Below are 11,845 nucleotides of genomic sequence, written 5' to 3'. Positions count from 1 at the left end.
ACCATCTACTGGCCTTTGGATTAGTATAGGCAATACCACAGTAACTCCACAGCATTTTCCAGCTACTTGTTCTCAGGACAAATAGTATCAGGATAGGAACTTGTAAAAAAAAAAAAACACCACAAATCCCAGAACACTTTATTTATGCAGTGAATTTATCTGGCCACTTCATAACATTTATTTTCAAATATAACAATTAAAATATATTACAAAGTAAAAACACAATTAAAACACTGGTGTTGTATCAACCTGAACCATAAAAACTAAGTTATTTAAGCAGCCTGCTCTTCACTCGGAATGGAAAACTTCCACAAAGATGGCACTAAGTGAAATTCTCTGAAATTCCCTAGGAAAAATTTAATGAAATTCTAACTCTGTCCACTAATAGGGTGGATGATTTTGAGATGCTCTTTGAGAACAGCTCCAGTTTCAGTATAGAGTATTGGAAATATATGTTAATATGAATTAAATATCATCACATTCATACCATATAGTGAAAGCACATGACTCCCTGCCCAAAACTGTGCTTTGTTAAGGGTGCTGGGAAGCATAGTTCTGTAAGGGACAAAAGACAGTTCACAGATTATTTGGGAAAAGCCATACCCTTTAAATGTACTTAAGAAGTAAGGTGTGACCATAGTGTGGTCTGCTTAACAACTTAATATGTTTTTAAAAATACATAATATCTGTATTTTATTGCAAGGAAGAAATGAAGTGAATGTATGGTGGTGATATTTAATTTGTAAAACAAACAACAACAAATTCTGCTTGTTGCTTCTGAGTGAATATTAGATATCCCTTCAGGTATCTTTTTGTAGTTTTCTTTGCTTTTTACTAGCACTTTCACATGGTGCGAACAGTATCTGTCTCCCATTCTTTCCATCATTTTTAAGTACCTTCATTAGGTTGCTTTAAAACCCTTTTTGTCTTCAATAAGAATCTAATTATGGCTCCCTAAAGGCTGTGGTTGTCCAAAGGAGTCTAAAGTATTCAGTAATCAAAAACCCGAAGTACTCCAGTGAGTGCTATCTCATTCCCTAATTCACTCAGCTTCCCTTTAATGCTAACTCTATTTTTCATGGTAAAATAGGTGAAACTTTGCCACCACAAGAGCCAGGTGGCAACACTCCTACTGGCCTGGATCTGGTAGAAATGGGAGCAGATGGGGTTTTGCCCTGGTTCTGCCTGCTTGCAGCTGTGTGAGGCTCCAGCCCCAGCCCCCATAAAAGGAGCGGGCACCGCACAGGATGGGACAGCAGCAGGAATAGGGAGAGGTTGGCCTCACCACACAAACTTCACTGTCCTTTCTCAGCATAGGTGATAAGGAGACAGTGACCAGCTGGCATGGCCCCAAAGGCACCTGAAAACCAAAGAGCTCACCCACCAGGCATATCTTCCTCCAAAGCAGCGGATGGAGCTGGTTTCAGGAAGTGCACCCCAGTAATTCACTATCTGCCCTCCCTAGAGCAGGAAGAGGGGACTGCTACCCAAGGGATCTGTGGGCCACCAGAATTTAGGAAGCTGGTGAGTCAGACCATTGATCCATCTATTGGTATTGTCTACCCTGACTGGCAAGGGACGTGGGTGGGGCTGTGGGTTAAACCACAGAGCCTAGGACTTGCCGATTAGAAGGTCAGCGGTTCGAATTCCCGTAACGGGGTGAGCTCCCATTGCTCAGTCCCTGCTCCTCCCAACCTAGCAGTTTGAAAGCACGTCAAAGTGCAAGTAGATAAATAGGTACCGCTCCAGTGGGAAGGTAAACGGTGTTTCCGTGCGCTGCTCTGGTTCGCCAGAAGTGGGTTAGTCATGCTGGCCACATGACCCGGAAGCTGTATGCCGGCTCTCTCGGCCAATAAAGCAAGATGAGTGCTGCAACCCCAGAGTCGGCCACGACTGGACCTAATGGTCAGGGGTCCCTTTACCTGTACCCTGACTGGCAGCAGCTCTGAAGGATTTTAGACAGTGGTCTCTTTCTCACCCCGGCCTGGATATGACAGCCTTGAATATGGGATCTTCTGTATGCAAAATTATCCTCTCTGTGCCATCAGTATTGTGTGCCCAATCTTGTGGAATTCCCTCCTGGCTGAAATTAGGCAGGCCCACTCCTTGTGGACCTTTTATTTTTCAACTGGAATTCCTGCAGCAGGCAGAGGACCCTGGACACCATCTCCTGATTCCATGATGGCGTCGTTGGCAGCAGAAGCATTTTAAGGCAGTTTTCTGTTTCTGTGTTTCATTTTAATTCATCTAATTCATTTTAGCCTTTGGAAATATGGGAATAATTATTGCAGAAATAGTGGCATTTGTGGTGCTTTGCATTACATCAAGGAATATAGCATCCAAACTAAAATAAAAGTCTGTCATTCACTTTGCCTAGATTTGTCCACCAATGGCACTGAATATTTGTTTTGCAATCCTGAGACTTCAACCTCTCTTTAAAACCAAAACAAAATAGGGCAGGCTTCCTCAAACTTGGCCCTTCAGTTTTTTGGGGGTCTACAACTCCCATAATGCCTAGCTAGCAGGACCAGTGGTCAGGGATGATGGCAACTGTAGTCTCAAAACATCTGGAGGGTTGAGCTTGAGGAAGTCTGAAATAGGGGAATGATTCAATTGCCCTTTATTCACATCTGTCTCCCTACCCTCTCATGTGCGTGCAGCTTAGTGATGTTGTCAAAGTTCAACATCATTTACCTTTGAATATGAGATTTCTCCAGCTTGTAATGCTTGACTGCATTGTGAATTAAGTGCCATTTCTCAAAGAAGTTCTTCTCTTTTTAAAACAAAGAGACAGTTTTTATTGTTCTCCAATAAACAGTAGCTCAGAACACATTGCTTTCCAATAAACAGTAACAAGCAAAGTACAGCCAACTGATGATTACATACAGCATACATGACATGACAATATCCATAATATATGCAAGCATGACAGTAGACCCAACACGTTTCCCTGCTGGTTTTGGAAGGAAGTATCTTCAAAGTTCCACAAAGGACATCCTGGCTCCATGAGCCTGTGCTAATTTAAAATGCCAAAGAAAGCAAATATAACCAAAGCAGCCACATTAGAGCACCTCTACCCTGCAATTTTACCCCCTCAAATAGGGCCAGCTGCTGCACTCTGACTCCCACACTTCCCTCAGCTTCTTGTGCTACCACTTAATTCTAACAATAACATTTTATATAGCAGACCCTCCAAGTGTCTCTATTTTCAAGGGAAGTCCCTGATTTGGAGAAGCCATCCCGGTTTCTGATTTGATCCCAGAATGTCCCTCTTTTAAATAATAATAATAACAACAACAACAATTTATTATTTATACCCAGCCCATCTGGCTGGGTTTCCCCAGCCACTCTGGGCGGCTTCCAACAGAATATTAAAATACAAGAGTCTATTAAACATTAAAACTTCCCTAAACAGGGCTGCCTTCAGATGTCTTTTCCTTAGGATGTCCCATTTTCATTGGAGAAATGTTGGAGGGTATGGAGTTATCTGACCCCCGAGTTGTCTGAAGGCAATCCTGTATAGGGAAGGGTTTTTTAAAATGTGTAATGTTTAATTATTATTTTTATATGTTGGAAGCTGCCCAGAGTGGCAGGGGCAACCCAGTAAGATGTGTGGGATATAAATAGTAAAATTATCATTAGGGAATGGGATGTCCCTGTTTTCATCAGAGAAATGTTGGAGGGTATGATATAGACCTGAAGATATTACCTACAGATTTTTGTCATGGCTTTTAAATATACTTACTCAAGTGGGAGAACCCTGATCTAGATGACTATGATTTGGAATCAGTCACTGTCCCCCTCAGTCTTTCTTCTAATTTCCTTTTGCTCAGAGGTTCTTCTCTACTCAAAAGGGGAGCATCTCAGCATATGTAGGAACCACAGATTTTGGTATCTGGGACATTGTCATGCTCAGGAGAGTCCCTGCTTCCAAGAACACTATAACACGTAGCTTCCGTGGAACCTGACATCTGTACTCAGGCACTATGGGAAGCTATATTTCCCATGAAGCCTAGTTCCTGGGACATGGATGTTTCTGAGTTCCATTCACCAGCAATGATAGACATACAGAGACAATTTCTAGTGATGCTTCTGTCATCTGCTAAATTCTGAAGGGAAGGGAGTAGAAAGTTCACAGGGGAAAGGAGTTGGTGACTAATGAGTCCTGGTACTGTGGACCACAGGATGGGGACAGATATTTGGTCCATGTTATGTTCCTGATTATATCACCGGGAGTATGGCAGTGTTATGAATCTCAAACTTTGGCTTGTTAAAAATATCAGCCTAGTTCCACTTCAATCTGAAAGGAGTTCGCTCATCACCAACAGTAGACTGCATGTGTTTTCTTCTATGGCCCAATTCACCCTGTTGACAATAACAGCTATGTAAGGACCAGAAAGTTGTGCTTGTGGGAAAGCGGCACACACCTGATAATGCTTATAAGGAACTGTCTGGGTCAACACTTAAATTTCTATCTTCTATGGCAGAAATATGCCATGTTTAAGAGGATCAGTACCTGAAAAGCAAATAATAGAAGCTACATATATCGGACATTTTTGACTGAAACTCCTACCTACAGCAGGTGGCAGGAAGATTTGCTTGCCATTAGTGACCAGTCCTGCACCATGTTCACGCAAACATTATATATATAATGTAAAGTGTGCACACAGTAATCTTCTCATTCTCTGCAGCAGAGACTTCCAACATGCTGAGCATTCTCAGTGCTGCACAAATGAACATGTCATTTTAGGCAATGAAGTTAGGAATCGAGAATGGCCCATTGGAGATACATGCTCAGGAAATGGTGCCTTATCTCTGCCCCACAGCATTGTTCTCTGGCAAATACAAGATTGTTGTATCCAGCAAGCAAAGGCCCACCGTGTATCTCCCCAAGCCATGGCAAAAGTCCTGAAAGCTTTGCAACTGGGGAGCAGTTTCATCTGCTAATACTTCTGCTTTGGAGGCCAAATGAAACCAGTACTGCCTGTTATCCCCAGCTATTCATTCCACATTGCTCTCTACAAATGAGATGTCATGAGCTGCGTAAGGATTTCTGATTCCAAAGGATAGCTTGCTTTGCCTATCTATTTTGAAAGTGGCATATTTTGTTAACACATCTATTTCTAAAACAAAATATTAAAATGTTTTTATTGGAAAAGTAAGGGTGAGTTCTCATTCTAACATCATCTTAATATTTAGGTTGATTTTGCCAGTTATACATTTTACTGACCTGCTTCTACCAATTAAATATAAGCTCCTTGATCCACAGTTGTTGGTTGGCTTTTGAGCAAATATGAAGTGCCAGAAACCATGTTCTCTCCATCCCACCCTTTATATTAGAATGTGTTTACAACAAGACACTAACTTAGCAAAGCAAACCTCCACATTTAGCAGGATTAAACTAAGTGAAAATAAATATTTTGACATGCGGGTACTGCATTGCCACAAAATAAAGATCCTGAGTAGATGTGATTTATATCTGTTTAAAGAAATCCTTGTAGTTTCAGTTATTTTTGAAGTGTAAATAGGAACAAACAGAAATCAAAAGCATTTCAAAGTCATAGAAACTCATTCTCGTCCCTGAAAATGAACTGGAACAAGCATATCTACATTCCTCTCATTTTTTGCATTGCATCTAAATATAGACATTATGCATTGCTTGGTGTTGTAAAAGTCGATCCATTAATCACCATGGCCACAATCAAGGAAGCCTAAGCGATTCCATTCCTTTCAACAGATGTCATTCAAGAACACCTAGAAGTGTACTGCTTTTAAAATTTTGAATGCCTTTCCAGAGGACAATTCAGGCTCTCGTACAGAATATTCCTCACTTGAATTGCCATTTCATCTCCATCTTACAATAAAAAGATGGGGGAAATCTACTGAATCACCTTGACTGTAGGTAAGTCAGAAGGTCCTTTCAGGAGTGGCCTCTGGGGGTAAACTGAATGTGTGGCTGCGCTCCAATGCAATTGCACTATTTAGCTCAATGTGAACTTTGCACATTAGCAGAAAGAAACCTGACAGTCTCCAAGGTTCAGAGTCACTTAGAGAGTAGAGAGACTGGAATTGCATGGGGTGAGAACGCATGATGAGAGCTTACATCCCACAGAAAAAGAAGCTCCACAACCTCCTAAGGCTAGTAAAGTCTGGTCTTTTAGGGTGGAGTACTACTGCACCAACCTCACCCTGCTCCCACTGGCCTGACTTTTTACTTACAACCTGTTGGTCTACTTGCCCTACCAGTCCCAATGGACACCAGCCACCATCGCCTAGGGCTATAGGTAGATGTTATTCTTGCATGTATAACATACTGCCATTGTTTACAGCATCTTAAAAAGCAGAGACATCACCTTGCCGACAAAGGTCTGTGTAGATAAAGCTATGGTTTTCCCAGTAGTGATGTATGGCTTGGCCATCTGTTCCAGGAAGGCATCATCTATGTCCTCCGTTTGGCTTGGGGATCTATAGTAAACTCCCACAATGAGGTCACTGTTATTCTTCTCTCCCTTACTTTTGACCCAAATGCTCTCACTTTGGCTTTGAGGTTCTAAATCTTGGATCTCTTCACAGGTATAGTCGGACACGACTAAACGACTAAACAACAACAAAATTGTTTACATGACCAGTTAATCCAAGGATGGAAGATAGGAGAGTAAAGAATCCCTGATCTGTCTAGAAGTGATATCTTCCTGCAGCACCCCATTCACTTAAATGACTCTTTAATCTCTTGAACTTTTAAGCAAATCAGGGATCAGGCTGAGTCCAATTATTGTTATCACAGGATAACTGACAAGTTCTAGGACTCCAGCCAGTTTGGCATGTAGTGTCAGATAGACCTATACTTGTGCATAAATAAACATCTCTTTCTCTCCCCCCCCCCCTTACAAGGTAGGGAAATAATCTTAATCCTTGTTTTCTATCAGCCTACCAAAATAAAATCATTGAATAATAGAATTGTAGAGTTTGAAGGGACCTGAGGGTCATCTAGTCCAACCCCCTGCAATGCAGGGATCTCAACTAGATAAATGGTCATCCAACCTCTGCTTTAAAACATCCATGGAAGGGAAGTCCACCATGGGAGTCTGTTCCACTGTCAAACAACTCTTACTGTGAGAAAGCTCTTCCCGGTGTTTAGTCAGAATCTCCGTTCTTGTAAGTTGAAGCCATCAGTACTGGTCCTAGCCTCCAGAGCAGGAGAAAATAATCTTGTTCCTTTCTCCATGTGACAGCCATGGATCTGTACAGAGTAAGTATAAAATGACATAAAGGTGACTTCAGAAAAAAAATGCATGAGCTCTGAAATAGAACTCGGAAGGCATAACAGGAGACAAGCAAGCAAGGGGGTCTGATTTTCTTGATGGTCTCAGAAACTACTCATAAACTACCCCTTCTGACCAAATCAGATCTCTGCTTAAAAAGAAAAAAGAGCTCTTAGGCTCTCAAGTGGCAGTCTGCCAAATATTCATGATAAGCTTGTATTGCTCATTGCTTGAGCAGCCAAACAATGACCTGCATTGTTCCAATATCAACCAGGGAGTGGCTCCCCAGACATTTTTTTAAAAGAAAAACCCCAAAGTATTTTAAGAACAGAAAACAGGACCCAATTAGGGTTGCTTTGACTAAGCTAGCCAAAAGGCATATCTACACTAAAAATGGGGTGAATAATGAGATCTCATGTTCCCCTCCAAAACAGAGATGAAGAGACTGACTATTTTCTCATCTGCTGCCAGGCTGAATTTTTATCTCTGGCACTTTGCAGGCAAGACCAGAAGAAAAACAAAATATACGCAAATAGTCCCTACCTTTATTTTGGACTTTTGCATTAATTGCTGTAAAGCAGCTAGATTTAAAAATGTCTCAGTTCACTAGACAGCACAGCAAAACATTTATAACAGAGTCGGTCTGCAATCCTATGCTCCATCTCGAAAGAATGTGATCACAATAAACCTTTTATTAAGCTTTGCGGTAATCTAGGAAAAACTCAGGCCTCTCTATACAGCTCATGGGTTTATTGCCACGCCTCACATCCCTCCCTAAACCTGTCCTTGTCAAGTCCTTGACTGGATAGAGGAAAGACACCCTAAGACCTCCTCATGGAGGGAAGCAGCAGCAGCTTTGACTTTTGCATGGCTGAAATGCAGTCTACTAAAAGGACCCCCGACAGTTAAGACCAGTCGCGAACGACTCTGGGGTTGCGGTGCTCATCTCACTTTACTGGCTGAGGGAGCCAATGTTAGGCTGCAGACAGTTTTTCTGGGTCATGTGGCCAGCATGACTAAGCTGCTTCTGGTGAAACCAGAGCAGTGCACAGAAATACTGGAGTGGTACCTATTTATCTACTTGCATTTTGACGTGCTTTTGAACTGCTAGGTTGGCAGGAGCTGGGACTGAACAATGGGAGCTCACCCAGTCACAGGGATTCAAACCACGATCTTCTAATCAGCAAGCCCTAGGCTCAGTGGTTTACACCACAACGTCACCCTACGTCCCCATGCAATCTACTATATAGCGTAAAAGTCACACCGGCTCTTCCACCCATTTTACCTTTGACACTGCCCCCTGCTGGCATGTGACCCCTGGAAGGATGCCCATGAGGGAACGCAGCCCTTGCGTTGAAAAGTTCTCCACCCAAGTTTTAAGTACTTCAGGGGGGTTCAATTTTGGAGCTGAATTTAAACCCTCCCCTTTCTTTTCATATTGAATTGAACTCAGGCCCAACTGGTGCCCCCCACCACGGCCACCTATGAAAGCTGTGCTTCATCTCAAATCCTTAACACATTTGGCAAACTCAGAAATGAGGAAAACAAATTATCCTGGAACCACATTATTGAGCCAACTGTAGCTGTCCAGGAAAAGTCCTTCCCAGTCCTATAAAAATAGAATCATTTAGTTGAAGTCCATCAATGGGTAGGAGCAGTAAGATGTCTGAAAGGCCAGTCCACTGTAACTTGATAAAAGACCAGAAGAGTGCATTGTCCTGCCATCCCACCCATTGGCCAGTTCAAGCAACTAGCAATAAAAAGGGCCGATTGGATATGATAGCGTAGGGGTTGAAATTTATCCCAAAGCATCTCCTTAGTCTGACTCTTCAACTCTGCCCTAGGAGATGTGCCAGTCCCTGCACATCTGCTCACCACCAGTCTGTGTGATGGCACTGGAGAGACAAATTAACCCAACTAATGCAACATCTCTGGAGCTCATTCGCAGTCATTAGATAAGAGTTCTTATTAAAGACCAGACCCTGGAGCTAGAGTCTGAATGTCTAGTCTCACTCTCATAAATGCAAGCAATGCCAAACTTGCTCAGACTGAAGGACTGTGAGTTCCTAGACATTTTTTTAAAAGAAGAATTCTGAGTAATACAAGCTGCCTGTCTTGGCGATGAGAAAAGGGTTATTGTCCCACAAGCCAACTTTATCTAGAACTTGAGATCTTTTTCCTGAGGGGGGAGGGAAGAAATGGCTGTGTTCTGGGTAGGGATGTAGAAGAAATTTAGTTTACATTTAAAGAAGAAGCCACATCAGTTACATCCCCCCCCCCCCGCATCTGTACTCCAACGGCAACATGGTCACCCTTGGAAATTCACACTTCTCTGAATTTTGCAATGCATTTCTCCAGCCAGGTGTTGTGATCAAGGACACATATATTGGGGTAAGGTGCACACCAAAAAGCATATATTGATGAAAATATACAAATATACAGGGGAAAGTGTGAGTTAGGCAAAAGTGCGTACAAGAATGTGTTAAAAATGTGTGCACTAAACTGCTGATGATGTGAATTGTGAATAACTGGAATTAAGCCTGGGGGATGGGGGGACGGGACCAGAATTGACAGATTTGCCCATCCCTAGCTGGACTTTGGTTGTCTGCCTGCTGCTGCTCCCCCTCCTTCCTGTATCCTGCCACCTATACTCTTTTGCATAATAGTAATGAGATGTACTATTTAGTGCTGCCACTGTCTATGTGACATATTTTTGAAACAAAATAATATTAATAAAAATTCCTTCCAGTAGCACCTTAGAGACCAACTAAGTTTGTTATTGGTATGCGCTTTCGTGTGCATGCACACTTCTTCAGATAGGTATCTGAAGAAGTGTGCATGCACATGAAAGTTCATACCAAACTTAGTTGGTCTCTAAGGTGCTACTGGAAGGAATTTTTATTTTTATTTTGTTTCGACTACGGCAGACCATATTTTTTAAAGTGAGAGAGAGGAAGCATATTCTACAAACAGGAAGTATATATTTCTTATTGTGTTTCTTATTTATAATTTCTCCTTATTAGGGCTTCAAGCTTATCATTCCATTGAAGGATGTACAGCAAATGACACGATCAGAAAGAATACAGCTAAGATGCTTCGGAAGAACTATTTCCTCTCAAAACCTGAATAAGGCTTCTAAATTTCCAGTGTGGATAAAAATGAGGGGAGAAGAAACATTATTAAATCATTCTACATCTTTTTTGTGCATTCCCCTTCTTACTTACTTTCCTGCCTTCAAATCATGCGCAAGGTGACTCATACGAATATTATCAAAATATTTTCTGTTTCAATTTTGACTCCTCCTTACTCCCCAGTTTTGATCAATTACTCAATTTCCAAGAAAGGGTGTAGATGACAGCTTTCCAAGAGAAACTCCCAGAAAAAAAGATAGTATCCAGATTTACCAAAACACATCTGAAGGTAGGTGAATTATTATTAAATTGTTATCATTCCACAATGCTACTCTACAATGCTATTTGGTTGAATATTTACTTTTTTAACAAATGGACAGTTATTTGGCAGAGTGGGCTTCTGCTTATGAACATGCTCAGTCTCACACTTGCCCATAGTTAGGAACATAAAAAGAGCTCTGCTAGATCAGAGCAAAGACCCAACTTGCCCGGCATTCTGTTCTCACAGTGGCCAACCAGAAGCATATGGGAAGCCTTCAAGCAATTTGTATTGAGGAAAGTTCACATGCTTGTTGTACGGTGTTCTGCTGATGGAATTCGAGAGATGGCGGTGGCTCCAGCAAATGTGGCAGTTTCACATTACAAGAATATGCTTGTGGGGATGTGTAAAACAGGGGATGCTCATACATAGGGCATCTAATGCCACCGTTTCATGTCTAAGGATGGACATATCTATTTCCAATCCATGCAACTTCTTTCCCAGGCTAGGAAGCCCTGTGGCTCTGTCTAATTCTGGTGAACCTCTTTTCTGCTCTCCCAACTGTCCACATAGCAGCGGTCATTCTTTCAGGCTGCAGCAAAGGGAATCAGGGGCACTCTGGGATCTGCTGAAAGGCCAGCTTCTTTTTCTAAACAGCTTCCATTCCAGTTGGTCATAAGGATTATTAAGGAACCTTAAGAATTGTTGCCTGAGTTTTCCAGCTTTCCTCTTCCTTCCTCATCCCTTTATCCTTTTTTATCATTTCTTTTAGAAGACAATCCTGAAGGAAGAGACTGTCTTATTTTTTTACTGATTGTTTCTGAGCTGATCTGGGAGCCTTTTCGCCTGAAGAGCAAAGTAAAAACACTTCAAATAAATAATAAATATAAATTAATATTTCAGTGTGTTCTGTGTTCTTCAAGTATTATATCTTGGGGAGACGTTAAAAAAAATCACCCCTTGAGCTTCTCATCAACTGCTTACTCAATTACACCTTCAATTATTCATATTCTTGTTTTGGATACAAAAGATTCTGCAAGATCAACACAAGATTGTTTATTATATTCTTCTTTACCCCTTCCTTGCATATTTAATTGCTGTCACTCTAAGGGATCATGTGTGCTTCTCAGAAGATTCTCAGCTATGACAAGAATACTTGTTTCTCATTTACAATAAATTGTGTTTGAAAGGGA

General features: G+C 41.6%; 1 long non-coding RNA gene across 1 annotated transcript; it reads left to right on the top strand.

The window, feature by feature from the left end:
* The first annotated feature begins 5,749 nt into the window (after positions 1-5,749).
* Positions 5,750-11,554, top strand: LOC309368482. The gene is made up of 3 exons (XR_014167774.1): positions 5,750-5,902; positions 10,577-10,682; positions 11,425-11,554. It is a non-coding gene; the product is annotated as an uncharacterized lncRNA (long non-coding RNA).
* Positions 11,555-11,845: the final 291 nt, after the last annotated feature.

Source organism: Podarcis melisellensis (assembly GCF_964234715.1).
Source record: "Podarcis melisellensis genome assembly, chromosome: 4".
NCBI classification, from domain to species: Eukaryota; Metazoa; Chordata; class Lepidosauria; order Squamata; family Lacertidae; genus Podarcis; species Podarcis melisellensis.
The sequence above is the reverse complement of the archived record's forward strand: the minus strand, read 5'-3'. Positions and strand labels throughout refer to the sequence as shown.